We start from the raw sequence: 16,224 nt of genomic DNA on the forward strand, positions 1-16,224 counted from the left end.
GAAGTATTACTGTTGAAATTTTCAGCTTTTCTTATTGGTCTTGTGCTTAAGATATAAACCAACCATGTTACACATCAAATCGTGGAAGGGAGGGGGCAAAAAAGATCTTTAAGTGAATTTTTTTTGATACAAGTTTTCTTGTGATTTTTGCCTTGAATTCCAAGTATTTTATGCTAGTACTATCAGGTAATGAATTATTGAAGGCTTAGAAGTGGCTGTATAGTATAGACAGTAGAAATTGACGGAGGATTTTTTTTTTTTCTTGAAAGTGTAATTGTATGAGGAAGTAGGAAGACAACATTAGAGGAATGTGGAGAGAAAAGCAGCCAAAGTTGGACTAACTTGTATTAAGGTGGATGCAGTTTAAGACACAAAAGCCATGACAAATTCACTCTCATAGCTTTTTTTTTTTTTTTTAAAGAATCAAAAGAAAAACACTAGTGCCTTTTTACAGTTCTAACAGTGATTGTTGTACCATTAGAAAAGAAAATTGAGGATAGAGGCATAACATAAACAGTTCAAGCACTTCACAAAGGTTGCATCATCACATATATCTGACACACGACTAAGTGGACTACAAGTTAAGTCACCTCACTATTAATTCCCCTTTCTTTCTCTTTCATACATGTTTGCACTGTACTGTTATTTGTCTTTAAATTAATTTTATGTGTCATTTTCCGTCAGGTGGAAGACATCTACAGAAACACCAGCATGGTGTATAAAATGATTTAATGTTGGTGCTTCCTATCTAAATAGTTTTTTCTCATTTAAATACTTTTGAACCAATTTATAAGCCAGCATATGTTAAAGGTGACATTTGAGATTGGAAAGTTTGATTCTGCTTGTTTGTACTTAAAAATATACAGATGCTAAAAAGGATGTCTGCCTATAACCTGTAATCTTCGAACTTCTAAATTACACAGTAAATATGGATGGTCACCATTACCCAATGCAATGCGCTCTCTTCCCATTTTTGTTCAAGTAACTGCTGGCATTTGCAATTGTAATTCTCTTCTCTCATCTTGCCCTGCATTTTCAAGTTGCTGGTGCTGAAAAGAATGACCCTCAGACCATTATTAATCACAAAACATTTACCAACAGTAGCATCTTTGTACGTTGATCAAATTCTAGCTCTGGTAATTTCATTCTTCTTGCCTCAGGTATCCATATAATTTCCTGGATTGATATTTTTCGTGTCTCTTCTTGTTGCCTGTTGAACAGTTTCTGTATTCCACCCTAGCTGAAGAATGTATTTCAGTGGGGGATGAACTGTTCCTGACATTTCTCACAGCAATCTGAAAGGTTATAAGTACCTTTAGGAATTTTTAGAATTGATGTTCTGTAAATGCCTAAGAAATTATTATTCAAAGCTTAGCCTTATTCTAAAGAGGAGGGGGGAAATTTACTCACGTAACTGGTACATCTTAAGCATGGAAGTTGCTTACCAATCTACATTGTACAAAACATTCCCATGTTATTCAAGTTATGTCTTCAGTATTCCTGCATGCTAGCATGGAAGAAAAAATAAAGCCTTTTTTCCTATCTTTATGCCACATTGGAGAGAAATTCTCTGTTCTTTTTTCTTTTTGTTTTCTTTGTATGGACAACTGTTTTAAATTATACCTGATCTTCAGTAGCCTTGTCATAGGAACTGCTACGAATTTGTTTTTAACAAATTATGAAATGGCTCTTAGTTTAAAAAACCAAACCAACAAACAAACAAACAACAAAAACCAACACTGCACACACAAGCCCCCAAACCAGCCAACCAAACAAATGCTTTCACTGCTTTCCTTCTATAGCTGTGTGACTAGAACCTGCATGCTGTTGATACTGAGGGATGACCCCTTATGTTTTTGCAATACTGGTTCTGTACGTTTTCTCCAGGAAAGAGGAAATTCTGAAAATATTAAAATGAGTATTTTCAGGCTTGGCCTTTTTAACAGTCTGATGATAAAACTGATGCTTTCCAGGCCAAGGATATTTCCTCCAGGATGGGACATATTTGCAAAGTAGGAATTTTGGATTTCTCAAGGAATACTATGATTAAAGGTGTTAAATCCAGAACTGGTCGGAGAGCTTTCAGAAACTTCACTTGAACTTTATGGGTCCTTTTTGTCCACAAGTACTTGGGAGAAGCTTGGATTAATTGTTTGCCCTGACCACATGAATTTTATATGTTTAGTATGTGGTTTAGCTGGTAACTGTGGTTCATACAATTTTCTCAGACAAAACTAGAGGATGTAGCTCATTCTTGTTGCAATAGGAAGAAAAATGAAATTTCATTACTTTAAATTAAAAAGAGGATATAAGCATCCACATAAAGAGTCATAGTTTTCTTTTTCAATCCAAACTCCATGCTCCATGTAAGGAGCAGCAAATGTGAACTCTCAAATTCCAGTCTCTATTATTTGTTATGACAGGAAGTTGTCATGTACTTGAGAGAGCAAGGCAATCCTCTCAGTAAATGAGGATCAGGGCTCCTAGCTGTGAACAGTTTACAGATTCATTTTAGCTAAAGTAATTTAATGTTACAGACAAATGTGAGAAAATGTTTGTTGTTCCTTTATTGTAGTTACTGTTCCACATCTTATTAGAGAGGAATTCTGTATTCTTTCCTACTAGGGTCTGATTTCCCTCCCACTCTTCCCCTGGTCAAATGCAAGCCTATGCCAGTCACTTTTCAATTGATTTGCAAGGTCCAGCAGAGGAAAAATTCAATCCTTTGGTGTTTGTTCTTTTTTTTTTTTTTTTTTTTGGTTCATTTAGATTGCTGCAGGCCAACCCTGATCTAGAAATGACAAGTTAGTTTGCATCTGTCCTTATTGCAAAATTGAGAGTAAGGTTTCATTGGCCTTGATAGTCACCATTTTGATAATTCAAGGCCAGTTACTGTTCTCTCCAGATTCATTCTAGATATCCTGGACTGTGACTGTCAGGTGTGGAAGAGCTTCTCTGTTTCACTTGGTGAGAGAGCTGGAAAAAAAGTTTAAATTACTTTTTTTGAGTAGTCTTTCTATGTGAATTTTCCCCTTCAATTATTTAATTGAATTAATTACTGCCTTGAACAAACAGTAACTATAATTTCTGTTACACTGCACTGGTACATCCTGTGTACAGGGGAGTTGGAGGGACATATGGGATTAAGTTTTGCCAGATAGTAGTTTGGTACAAGGTATTTTCCTCAATTTGAAAGGAAATAAGCATGTAAGGGCTGTTCATCAAGTGAAAATGAGAGTTGTAAATTCAGCATCTCACGTGTTTTCAGTTCTAGATCTACAGATAGGGACACTTACTCGATGAACTGAATGCAAAACCAGGAGCTTATGTTTTTCAGTTTTGACACTGACTAAGGGCAGCCATATGGCTTTGCTTAACTTTGGTTTCTTACTTGACACTTCTCCTTCTGCTCCACCTCACCTCTGTTGTCTTCAGTGACAATTATAGGTTTTTCAGCATCTCAGATTCACAATGTAATGGTGGAGGTACCACAACTGGATTGTGTCCTAACAAAGGTCACTTGTGAACAACTTTTTCAAAAAGGCAGGCAGGACATGGGTAACGTTTCCCTCCTGTGTATGTACAAAGTGTTGGTTCTTTGTTGCATCCCCTAACAGATAGTTTTGCACCAGCAATAAGCTGCTGCTATTTCTGATATCTGTGACGGAACTCATGGATGTCAAATACTGTCCTGCTGAACAGCAGTGCAGTCTGTATAGGTGCCATTCAAAGATGCCAAAATTATGCGGCATGCACTGGACTCTGTACCAAGCCGTGGCTTGGTGCTGTCTGAGAAGAGTAGACGCTTTTCATAGAACTGCAGTTGCCTGCATGCTGACCTAAAATCAACAGCAGTTTTCTGAATGCTTTCTATAAACTTACCTTTGGCACCTGGTAGCTGTTTCTGGCTCTGTCTCTGTGTCAGGATGATTATTATAGTTGGATGACAGGAATGTTACTTCTCAAGAAGACAAAGAAATCTGCTGTACTACAGAGGTAAATGAGCATGGTTAAAAGAAAACTGGGCTTGGATTCTTCCTTGAAACTTCACTTTCCTTTTTAGCTTGCAAAAACAGAAATGCAATGAACAGAGTATTACTAAGCCCCTTGGTGGAAATGCAGATGTCTTGACACTGGAATACATGTCAATCCAGAGAGAGAGAGTGGCCTTTGTTGCCAAGTTGCTAATTATTCACGGAAAAGATGAAAGCTGAGCATGGATTTCCCAAATGATTTCATATTATACTCTGAATTAAAAATACATTAAATAGAAATGCTGATGTGGTAGAAAGGATCTTTGTCAGTACAAGGCTGCAAGATTGTCATGGTATTTAGATTAATAGAATCTGGGAGAACAGGTAGAATGATTGCAAGGAAATATACTGCAGCAAAGCAGATGTTCTCATGGTGTCTATCACCTGTGTTCTGTCACAGAATGAATAGCTTATTGCTGACCAGCTCCCCTTTCTTGGAAGGTGTAGTAGACTTTGATCTCTGATACTGGGAGTAATTTGTATGCGTAGCCAGGGTTACTCTGCAGTTCTAGCCATGCAGCTGAGGTCAGTTTGACTCAGAACTATTTAATGTAATTTGGTTTTCTCAGCCTGCAGTGCTAGAAAACATTCTTTATGATCAAACCTGATGTTATGAGCAAAGGTTTTGGTTGAATATCATTCTAGATAGGCACATCTGTGCCTTTTGGGCCTTGTTACAAATTATGCAGGTTGTCTAGAAGATGTTGCTATAAGTGTCCTAATAGTATGGCGCTTTTGCTGAATTTTACATATAACAATTTTCTTCTTCTGTACAGTGAAAGCTGATGTATCTTGAAGACTATGTTTTTCTATAAGGCAGCAGAAGTAATGTAGTATTATTGTAATGTGTAGACTGTCCCACTCTACACTGCACTGGTGTGGCCCTTCCTTGAGTACTATGTGCAGTTTTGGGCGCCTCAATATGAGAAGTACATCACACTATTAGTGTCCAAAGGAGGGTGACCAAGATGGTGAAAGGTCTCGAAGGCAAGACTGAAGAGGAGTGGCTGAGGTCACTTGGCTCGTTCAGCTTGGAGAAAAGAAGGCTGAGGGGTGACCTCATCACAGTCTACAACTGCCTCAAGCAGGACAGCAGAGAGGGAAGTGCTGATCTCCTCTTTCTGGTGACCAGCGATAGGACATGTGGAAATGGAATGAAGCTGCATGAGGGAAAGTTCAAATTGGACATTAAGAAAATGCTCTTCACTGAGAGGGTGGTTGGTGATTGGAACAGGCTCCCCAGGGAAGTGGTGATGGCACCAAGCCTATCAGAGTTCAAGGAGCATCTGGACAATGCTCTTAGATATATGGTTAATTTTAAGTAGTCCTGTGAGGAGCAGGGAGTTGGACTTGATGATCCTTATGGGTCCCTTCCAACTTGAAAGGTTCTGTGGTTCTACAGAGACAATTTAAAGAAGTGTTATAGCAAAGAACAGTGATACCAATTTGAACTGCAAACCAATTAAGCTATACAATCGTCAATACAAGCAGAGGTTCTCATTCCATAATTGCCTCAGTCTTCTATATGCAGCTTCAGCAAGGTCCCATGGTCCAGGCTGTCTTCTCTACAAGAGGTTATTGTCCCTGATTAGACACTTTTCTCCATCATTTCCTTAAACAGCTTGTGAAATCAATGTTAGTTTTTTGAGCAAGCTACCCAAAGGGATCTGCTTTATTCACTGGGTGACTTTAAGACTGGATCTTCTGGCAGCCTCTCAAAGATATAACTGAAGGGTGTACATTTTTAAGTGGTCTTCCCATCCACCTGAAGGTTAGCAATCTCCATTCATATGCTTTTGATATGGTCATTCCACAGAAATTTTGGGCTTCTTATTGTTCATTCTGCTGTGACACTGATAGCTATTTTATAACCACCCTTTGAAAGCATGCATAGTGTTCTATGTCTCTCAAGGATTAAGCACCTTTTAAAATCTTTACCTGCTACTTCAGATTTCTCTGTTTAGATACACACACACTTTTCTGTGAAGGATAGAGTAACTGTTATCAGCTGATATTAATGCATTCCCTTTGCTTTGTGTTGGTTCTTATCTATGATGTTCATCTGGCCCATCCTTTTCCCAATTAAAAGGACAGGATGGCATACTCACTTGCTTGTCTCCTTTTGCTAACTCTGGAAATTGGCTGTGGTATGAAAGGAACACATGATACCATGTGATATTTTCTGTACTGATTTGAAAGTCAGTCCCTATGGGCCGGCAGCTAGTCTCATTGTTCCTGAGTAAAAAGGAGAAAATTCTGCCAGTTTAATCTGCTTTTTCAAAACAATCACGTTCTGATTCTTTTTGTGAAGGGTGTGAAAAACAGAGATCCATCAATATAATTTCTTACAGTCTCTAGTGGGTAAATTCCTGCCTTACTTCCACACTGCTGGGCCAACACATGTCCTTATCTCTTCATATTTTGATCCTGATATTCAGTATCAATATGATCAGTTGTATACCATGTTACATATCTACCAAATAGAACTTAACATGAAACATATTCTGGGTACCCAGGCATTGCTCCACTATTTCTAAATTTTCTGTTTTTCCTTTCCTCAGCCCTTCCCTTGCCCTTAAAAACTGCAAAAACACTACTTGGAGTATGGCCTTGAAGGCAGAGTGTTGTCTACATTAGCATAAATTATTCACTAGATATTTTAAATTCCAGAGTTCTGAATGATTGGTGGGATACCTGGGTTCTAACTAAAATCCCTCCAAAAAGACCTTGATAGCTACATAGGTAGTTTTTATATATGTTGATGTACATGATCATCAGTATTGTTAAGTCATGTAATAATTGTGGAGGTTGATACTAAGTATTTGGCCTCCTAGAGTATGAGAAATTACAGGCTGCTCTTCATTCAAACCTCTAACATGTGATATAAGTAACACTTAGCAATGGTTTTACTGATGGGATATAGTATTTCTTCAGTCTCTCTTCTGAGTCTTATTAGGAGTTGGGTGTGAAATTCTTTGATGGAAATACTTTTATGGAATATTTATTCCCTGGAAACTTGAGCTGAGCAGGAAGATCAATACATTTCAAAAAAAGTGGTGGTGATCAGAACCCTTGGATGTTAAGAGGAAGAGGCAGCTGGCTACCTGGGATGAAGGGTGATTCGATTTCTTGGGTTCCCCACCTCCATATTCTGCAGTCTGAGATATAGGGAGCAGATGGTCATAGAGAGGCCAAGCAAGATAATGCGAGGGAAGATGAAAGTAATTTTCAAGCAGAGGGCAGGTGAGATCTCTTGGGACTGCAAAGTTCATAAATCTGTGTCATGCACCCTTCGTGAATAAGGCAACACAGGCCTTTCACAGATTCAATATTCATGGAAATGCTTTACCAGTTGTAACTAACTGCTGTAGCCCTTGATCCCTGCCCATTATTTCAAACTATGGCTCTTGAGAAAAGAGCAAAGTGCTTGATATTTTAAAAAAAACCCTAGAAATAAAGCCGGGGGTCAGGGAGGAGGATTTTTGCTTCCTTCCTGGCAAAAGGAGAGAAGCAGAAGAAATTCGTTTGCCGCTTATGCGTTATTATGTAAGACAGATTTACAGAAAATATTTGGGTACTACCTAGTGTGAAAGGAGTACTGACTGAAGGTGGTGCTTTTCTCAAAGCATTAATTATTATGTAGTCTGTGTCTCATTCTGTGCTTCTATCATTCCTGGATATTTTATAGAGACTTTTCTTGATGAACACCAGGAAATAAAAATATCATTTAAGTTGCTGTAATGGTGTCGTAGTTTAACCCCAGCCAGCAACTAAGCACCACGCAGCTGCTCACTCACTTCCCCCCCCCCCCAGTGGGATGGGGGAGAAAATCGGGAAAAGAAGTAAAACTCATGGCTTGAGATAAGAACGGTTTAATAGAATAGAAGAAGAAGAAACTAATAATGATAACACTAATAAAATGACAACAGCAATAATGAAAGGATTGGAATGTACAAATGATGCGCAGTGCAATTGCTCACCACCCGCTGACTGACACCCAGCTAGTCCCCGAGCGGTGATCCCCTGCCCCCCACTCCCCCCAGTTCCTATACTAGATGGGATGTCACATGGTCTGGAATACCCCGTTGGCCAGTTTGGGTCAGCTGCCCTGGCTGTGTCCCCTCCCAACTTCTTGTGCCCCTCCAGCTTTCTCGCTGGCTGGGCATGAGAAGCTGAAAAATCCTTGACTTTAGACTAAACACTACTTAGCAACAACTGAAAACATCAGTGTGTTATCAACATTCTTCTCATACTGAACTCAAAACATAGCCCTGTACCAGCTACTAGGAAGACAATTAACTCTGTCCCAGCTGAAACCAGGACAAATGGTTAAACATTAACCACAGACTTCAATGGTTGACTAGAGCTTGTTAGCTCTAGTTTATAGGATGAAGCATGAGTGCATAATAGCTGCCAACTAGAGGCTCTGTTGGAAGTCTACAGCTGATGTACACACACAATTCTGGGCTTTTCTGTTAGATATTCACGAACAATCTGGAGAATGTTTTCCCTTTGAACTTAGAATCATCTATTCATGATGAGTACAAGGAAAACCTGGTGCCGGGTAATACTTGGGCATAAGCAGAAGTATTTCAATCCAACCTATTTGCAAACTTTTGCATACTTTGCCTGCTTTACTAGAAAACACACTACTGATGTTTGCTTGCCTTCTCCTCATAAGATAATTTGCTTGCCATTGAAAACTTCTAGCATCTAGAAGAAGGATGAACTTGTTAAAGGCACAGGGATTGCGATTTGGAGATCTTTCATTATTTTTCCTTTTCAGTCAAAAAAAAAAAAACAAACCCAAAATGTTTCTTGCCTCTTGTGATTTTCTCAATCCCTCTGATCATCATGTCACCTCCTCCCCCCCCAGCCCCAAAGTAATGTTTCTCTACTTTGAGAGATCAAAAAAAGTATCATGACTTTTCCAGTTTCAGGGCTCTGTGCTGTCACTAGCTTGGTCCATCTGCTATGATGTCTGTGGGATGGATTTTCTGCCCACCTCTGCTTCATTCCGTTATTTGCGCGACTCTGATTGGGCTTGTCTCCTAATAATTTGTTCTGTGATCTGTTTGCAATTGCTAGTAGCAATCACTCAATGCTTCTCTTTCACCTTACTTCTGTTGGTGCATTTGATTAGTGTTCATGTTTTCTGCTTTGGGCTGTAGATGATGGCTGGGGAAGGAATAAGTCAAAGTCTTCCTTCAGCCAGAAATAAACAACAATGGCTGATAACAATACAGAGCTCACTTAAGGTAACTTCTTGCAACCTGCTTTCACATTGGTGATTTCTCTTGATATTGTCATTGCTCAGTTCATGGTTTTCTGCTTTAAGAAAGGCTGCTATTCAGCTGGTAAGACTCCTTTTCCTATTGCTTTCAAAGACAGATTTTCCCTGCATTTATTTCTAGACCAACAATGGCTTTTAAGACGTGATCTTGAAAAGGGCTCAGCATCGCCATTTATTTCAGCTGAAGCTTTGTGTGTTTAAGTCCTGTCTCTTTCATGTTCTTCTTAGTGTTTATTTCTCTGTTTGAAAATGAGCAAGCTATCAGAATAAATGTAATGTAGGATGAGATGCACTGAGTCTTCACTGAGCTTTTCACCACTTTCTTACTAGCTACTAGCAGGCAGGTCAGTGTATCCAGAAAAAATTGCCCCAGTTTAAGTTCACCAAATTAAACCAGTGCAAGTTCCCCCCAAAACCTAGCTTTGCAGCTCTTTAACCCTCCTTAAAGTGGCATAGTCGAAACTGGTTAAAACATGTTGAAAAACATTTGAATTTGCACTGTTTTGTTAAAATCGTATTGACCATGTTACACTTGAATCACTGGTCTGTGGTACTTGATTGACTGCTGACCAAATCCAGCAGGATGATTTCAGTGTTTCAGGTAAGCTACTGAAATCTCTGATGGTTGTTTGGAAGTTTACAAAACAGAGTGAAAAAGGAACTAGCAAATAGACCCAGTTAAATGTCCCTTTGTCTTGACCTCAGAAAAAGATGTGTAACTTTCTTGGTGAATTGTTGCTATGTGATAGTGACTATAAATTCTTTTCAGAATGGTAAGATTTGCCCATCTTTATATTTTAAAAAAAGCGCTGTTTGCTGAAGGCACTTAGATAGCATGTAGACATTCCACTTTGAATGTACATTCTATGTACAGTGCATGGTCCCTTATGAAGATGCTTTCATTTATTTGCCAAGCTTCTGGATTTTTAACGATGTAGCTAGATATGTTTTTGTGGGTTGAATGATCTTTCTTCATAAAGAGGAGAAATACGGAAAATACAGTTCTCCAGAAAATCACTGTACCATTGTAAGTCTAGAAACATCAGCTGTTGGTTTGGTTTTGCTTCAGACTGAGGCTGAAATTTTATTACCAGTGTACTTGCTTACCTGCATATGGTTGGATCCTGTTAAATGTAGTTAGTTTAGTTTTGAAAATCTGGTATTTGTGCTGCTTAGTTTGTAGAGGATATCAGCATCCATGTAATGTTTGTTGTTTTGTTTTTTTTTTCTTGAGCCCCAGTTTATGCTCTGAGACATGACTTAATGTAGCTCTTTGCCTTAAGGATTAGAATTGCCCCTGTCAAGGGCTTTTCCTCCAGCTTGCTTGGTCTCTGAAGCAGCGAAGTGTTCAGCATTTAACTATTCCTTATGTATGGTATGTGTAGAATTGACTGTTTTCACTCCTGCATGCCTCCTACTAAGTTGCATACTGGTCATCTCTTTGCCAACTTTTCCCACAGTGTCTTACTGAGAAAAGTGTAATGGTAAAAAGATTTTCCAAACTTATGTCCACTTGAAGTAAACAGAGCCTATATGAAGCAAATCTCTAGTGCTCCTTCCTCCTGCTCAATAATGTTATGTGGAATTGGTATTCACTATGGGTGCACTGGGATATAGGTTTTTGTCTGTAGAGGCAGGCATGCTGATAGTTTTTGTAAAAATCATTTCAGTGTCAGTCCAAGATAAAAGTAGTAATAAAAAACTCTTTTCCTTCTGAAAGTCAGTGTGGACCCAGTCAATTTTATGATAATCTTGTCTGCCGTGTATGAGAGTCCTGGTGGATATGTTCTTAGCTTCTGCTTTATTACCAAAATATGAACAAGGAAAGTAAAACTATAAAAATACTAAAAGGCAAGAGCATATCACAATCTCCTGGAGCTATAAGAAAATGATAAGAGCTGAGGCATGAATATGTAGAAGAATTTACTGAAAATGTAATAATTTTTATCATGTCTACTTAATCTCTCTGTGCCACAGCACATAGCCCTTAACTTTTACTCTACTTGTGAACTGTAGATTAATGTTCTGAGTCAAAGTATTGAGACGGAAAAAAAAAGTCCTGATTTTGTATGGAAAATACACCTGTTTCACGCTTATTTTTCTTCCATTTCAGGCTGTTGTCTGAGTGGAGTCGTTCTAGTTCCTGAGACCTGTAGGTGGCAATCTTGCGCTGTATTGGAGAAGCAATTCCTCACCCTTCCAAAATACAGGTGGAAATGTGTGGGTTAGGGGGAAGGAACAGGGGATGTCAGCAGATGAAACGAGAATATTTTTTTTTTTTCACTTCTGTTCTTCAGTTTTTAAGACTTGCTTCCCTCCATATTTCCTCACAATTTCTTAATCCCCAGGACTTAGTGCAGCAATTAGCTTGTGAGGAAGCAGGGCAGTAGCTATGCAGCAGTTAGAGCAACAGTTCTTAGCAAGCCCAAGAAAGCAAAGCTGCAGCAGTGATGCTCTGCTCCTGCCTGAGCACCCAAACCCTCCCTCCAGTAGCTTTTCAGGGCTTGAGTGGGATCACTAAAGAAGTCTTAACTTTTTTTTCATCATGGAGCATGGCCCCAATGTTCGAGAAGTTTGGAAACCGGTTTGGCATAATACAACCAATTTCATTTAACAACTCCGCCAAATACATAAATGGATCCATAGAAGGATGGTTGAGGAGGAAGTGGGCCATCCCAGTTCTTGGTTTTTATGATTATTGATCTTCCAACCTTTATCAGCAGGACCTAAAATAGTAAAGGTTTGGAATTTAGACTACACTTTGGAAAAGATGATAATTTTCTGGATGAAGCTGAGAAAAGAAAAACTTTTGGTGACCGGTTTTTAAGAGAAGCAAGACTAAACTGACATTTTAACACTGTATGCACAGGTTATTTCCTACCTACATTATTTTATAATAAAATAGACTTTGCTGGCTTTTCTGAACTACTGAAGTTATAAAAGTAATTTCCTTTTTTTTGATATTAAGGGGTTACACTAGAATTAAAATCTTAACAACTATGATTGGATCTAAGATTTCATTGAATCTAAAACTTGATGTCTATGGATAATTTTTCTCTCCCAATCATTTCGGGGGGGGTACCCCTCAAAACACCCCAAAATTGTCTTTTAAATTCATGCTCTGCAAGATGGATGTTTGCTTCAAGCTGCGTATTTCAGCAGAACATTCAAATACACCAGGGAAGGTGGGGAGATAAAACCCATGACTGGAAACTGCAGAACAGTAACTCCATTCAGTTCAGTCCAGGGAATGCAATTTAGGTGGCTGCAGGGAAATGGAATGAGTTCAGAGCTTAGATTAAGGAAAGCAGTCCTGTCTCGATGTAGATGATATTTTACTCTATGATCAGCCCTGCTCTGGTATCAGTATTTCACTTAAACAATTTCAAAACCTGAATGCTGTTAGCATGGGCCTGACTTCATTCTGAGATAAAATGAGGGTGTAATTCTGGAATGAAATCAGCATCTAATAATCTGATCACTTGCATCATTAATCTTTAGTTGAACTAGGCAAAACAAAGGGAATCTGACAGTATGGACCTGCAGTGGTTTAAGCCAATTTTAATTTTGTGTGGTTGCAGGTCCACTTTCCCTGCCAAATGTTCTTTCTGGCTTTGATGTGCATATGACCCTAGGGTGAGCTGGTTTAACTGATCTAGCCCAAGACTTTCAGTTTTCTCACTAGTGATTAGTTTTCAGCCAGTCGGCTCCCTCAGCTGTTTGTTGCCCAGTCACACAAATGTCACTTCTATTGAGAGAGGAAAAGGGAGCATTTTTGTTAAATCAACTGTTATGGAAATGCACCTTACTCTTTCCTCTCATGTATTAGAGCAACACAAGTGATAATATATGGTCACTTTGTTTTAAACTTATAGGTAAGCCCTGGAATGAGAGTATGAAAAGAATTGATGTAATAACAAAGTTGTGCAGTGTACATCAGAGTCAGAGAGGCTGGCTCACTAGAAAGGAGGAAGGAAAGCTGCATGATGCAGTATTAGTATTGTTTAGAATTTCCCTCAGGCTGACATCATTCATTCCTGTGGCTTTTTTCCTTGACTAGCCACAGATTCAGATCTAACCCTAATCTAGCCTTTAGTGAAAATTAGATGGCAGCTCTCCACATGAAGAGAAATCAGACCCAGTTTTAAAGCTCCATGGGAGATGAAGGCAGGAGGCTTTTCTTACCCTAAGGCAGACAGAAGTGCTGCTGACTAAAAGCTTTTTTGGAAGCTATGCAATGAATTATCCCAATGCACAGCTCAATTGAAGGGAAAAAGATCTAACAAGCCCAACTAGGTAATTTTTCATTAAAGTGTTAGTGAAGCTTGACATTCTTAATCTCGTTCTTCCACAACAGAACTTCTACTTCTGGCATAAACTATATTCTAGAGGAGGGCTCAACAGGCAAGTCTAAATAAACCTGTTAAGAAACTTGCTTTTCTAGAAGGCCAAATCTGCAATCATCTCTGTTTGAATTTGGTTTTCCTCTCATAAGGAATGAGCAAAAGAAAATACTGAGACATGAAGTCAGGCTTTACCTTATGTGCTACAGCAGTCAATTTGTGCTATGGTAAGCAACTTAAAGCTGAAACAGTTCTTAAGTGAGTTTTTCTTAATAGCTGTTCTTTACTAAATAGCAGATTTCTTTTCTTATGGAATGCTTCTGTGTCTTTTAAAAAAATTTTCTGTATAAGAATGCTTTCACCAGAACATACAGCTGACTTCTTTCTTCTTTATCTTACTCTGTCAGTTCACTGGCCCTGAATGATGAAAACAGAATTCTGCCTTGTAATTTGATAAGTACAGAAAAGTGTGTGGACTACTATTACCCCTATTGTTCTGGGGCTCGAATGTCTTGCAAAACATAAGTGGAACAGTCTTCACACAGATCTCTGAAAGAGAAATACTGTCACACTTTAGACTGGGGAAACTGCAGAGCCCCTCCATGTTTGTAGTCCAAATGCATCTATGCCCAGTATTGAAATGGCATTTTATATTTCTTCTGCAGTCATGCAAGGAACTACAGTACATTCAAGCTAAAGGAAAATTATGGTCCAGATCAAACAAAGGGCAATGAAGTAACCAGATTTCAGGTAACTATTCTATGAACTGGAAATTAAAACTTCAGTTCTAAGAACTGTTTCAAACTCGTTAACTGTTATAGTTAACTGCAATGCTGTCTGTCTAGGAAATAGGAGCTTCAACTTCTTAGATGAAGGAAAGAACTAATTTGAGTTCCACTTACTGGTTGATTGCTTAGACCATGCCCCTTTAAAAAGGGTTGGGCATCACTGCCAGCTGCAGTCACTGTATTTCAATGACAGTGAATTCTGTAGTGTCTTAGTGGGGCGTCCAAGGGGTAATCATTGCCTTTCTCCATAAAGTGTCTTATGTTGTTGTGCTTCTGAGAGGACTTGGCAGTGATCCTTTCATCTAAATCCTAACTACATATCAGTAAGAACTGTTCAGTTTGGGACAGTTTTGGGCATCTGAGGATGATACAGAAGCACTAATGAGTTTAGTTGCCACTGATTGCTATTTGTAAGTCCTTTGTTGGATCTGGGCATAAGTATCTTATGGAAGGTCATAGACAGTATAAAATATGAGAAAATGGAATTCCCTTTCTTAAGAAAGGCAGCTGTAAAGCATTGGTGGAAACATGTGAATTATGGATTATCTTACATATATTGAATAGCTTTTACACTTGAAATCTAAAAACTTGGCAGATCAAGGGCTATATTCTCTTCTCTGTAACTATGCTTTGCCTTGTTGGAGAGATGCTATGGAACCTGCTTTTCTTATGAAAAAAATGTTTCTGTGTTTGTTAAGGGTGTTTTCCTGTGTCTGAATGCTGTTAAAGCACTGATATTTTCTCTTACTTATTGTAGGCTAGAAGGCAGAAATTATTTTTCTGTAATGTAGATTGCTGCTTTCAGATGCAAGCTTTCATTTTTGCTCAATGCCAGTCACCTGTAAATGAAACTGCCAACACTACAGGAAAGGAAGGAGTTAAGTTCTGAGGTGAGGAAACAATGCACCTGCAAACCTTACTGGCCTGCTGAGACAAGGATCCGTACTCAGTCTTTTTTCTTTTTAATAAATCCAAACTTGTGAGTGAAAGAAGCCAGTACGCTTTTTGCTCTGCTTCTTTCATGGAGAAGAGGTGAATATAACTTCCCTCACCATTGGAAGCGTGAGTCTTTCTGCCACCACATAAAGTGGCTCAGGATTAAAAGGGCAGATGGGCTTCGGACTGGTCTTTCTGTTAGACATCAGGAAGGCAAACTGACAGCTGCTGGGGGTAGTCAGTGTGACTGCTGAGGAGGTTGGAAGAGGGTGTGCAAACAGGTCTTCCTTCTGTTTGAAGCAGCTTTAAAACTTCAGCAGCTGTGAAAAAAAAATATGGTGGAGCTATATTTTATTTCTGGTTAATGTTATTTGGCATATTTGTGTTTAAATCAGAACTTAATCTAATTTGATATCAGAGCTTTCTTTACAATATAAGTGGATGTGGTAGGTTTTAAAAAATATTTTCTGATTCTCAGTGATAACACCTGAGCATGGCACCTCTCAGGAAGGTGTGTCTGGCTTTTAGTTGACTTGTGCTATTTCCATGATTTGAAAAAGCCATGTAAGGTAGTAACCAATGGAATGTGGCTGTAATGATCTGTTAATGAAAACCATTACGGCTCATTTATGCAACCTATTAGTTCTTATAAAATACTTCCTAAGTGTCTGCACACTTTGGGTCACAAAATTAAAATGACAGTAGAAGAGATTTTTTTTCTTTTAAATTATCATCATTGGGAAAACAGTGGCTTTACTAAAAACTGTTGCCAGATTTTTCAGAGATGCTGTAAAGAATAGGACTTAAATATGTCTATTAAAAAAACCCCT

The sequence above is a fragment of the Aquila chrysaetos genome, chromosome 22, assembly GCF_900496995.4.
Source record: "Aquila chrysaetos chrysaetos chromosome 22, bAquChr1.4, whole genome shotgun sequence".
Lineage (NCBI taxonomy): Eukaryota > Metazoa > Chordata > Aves > Accipitriformes > Accipitridae > Aquila > Aquila chrysaetos.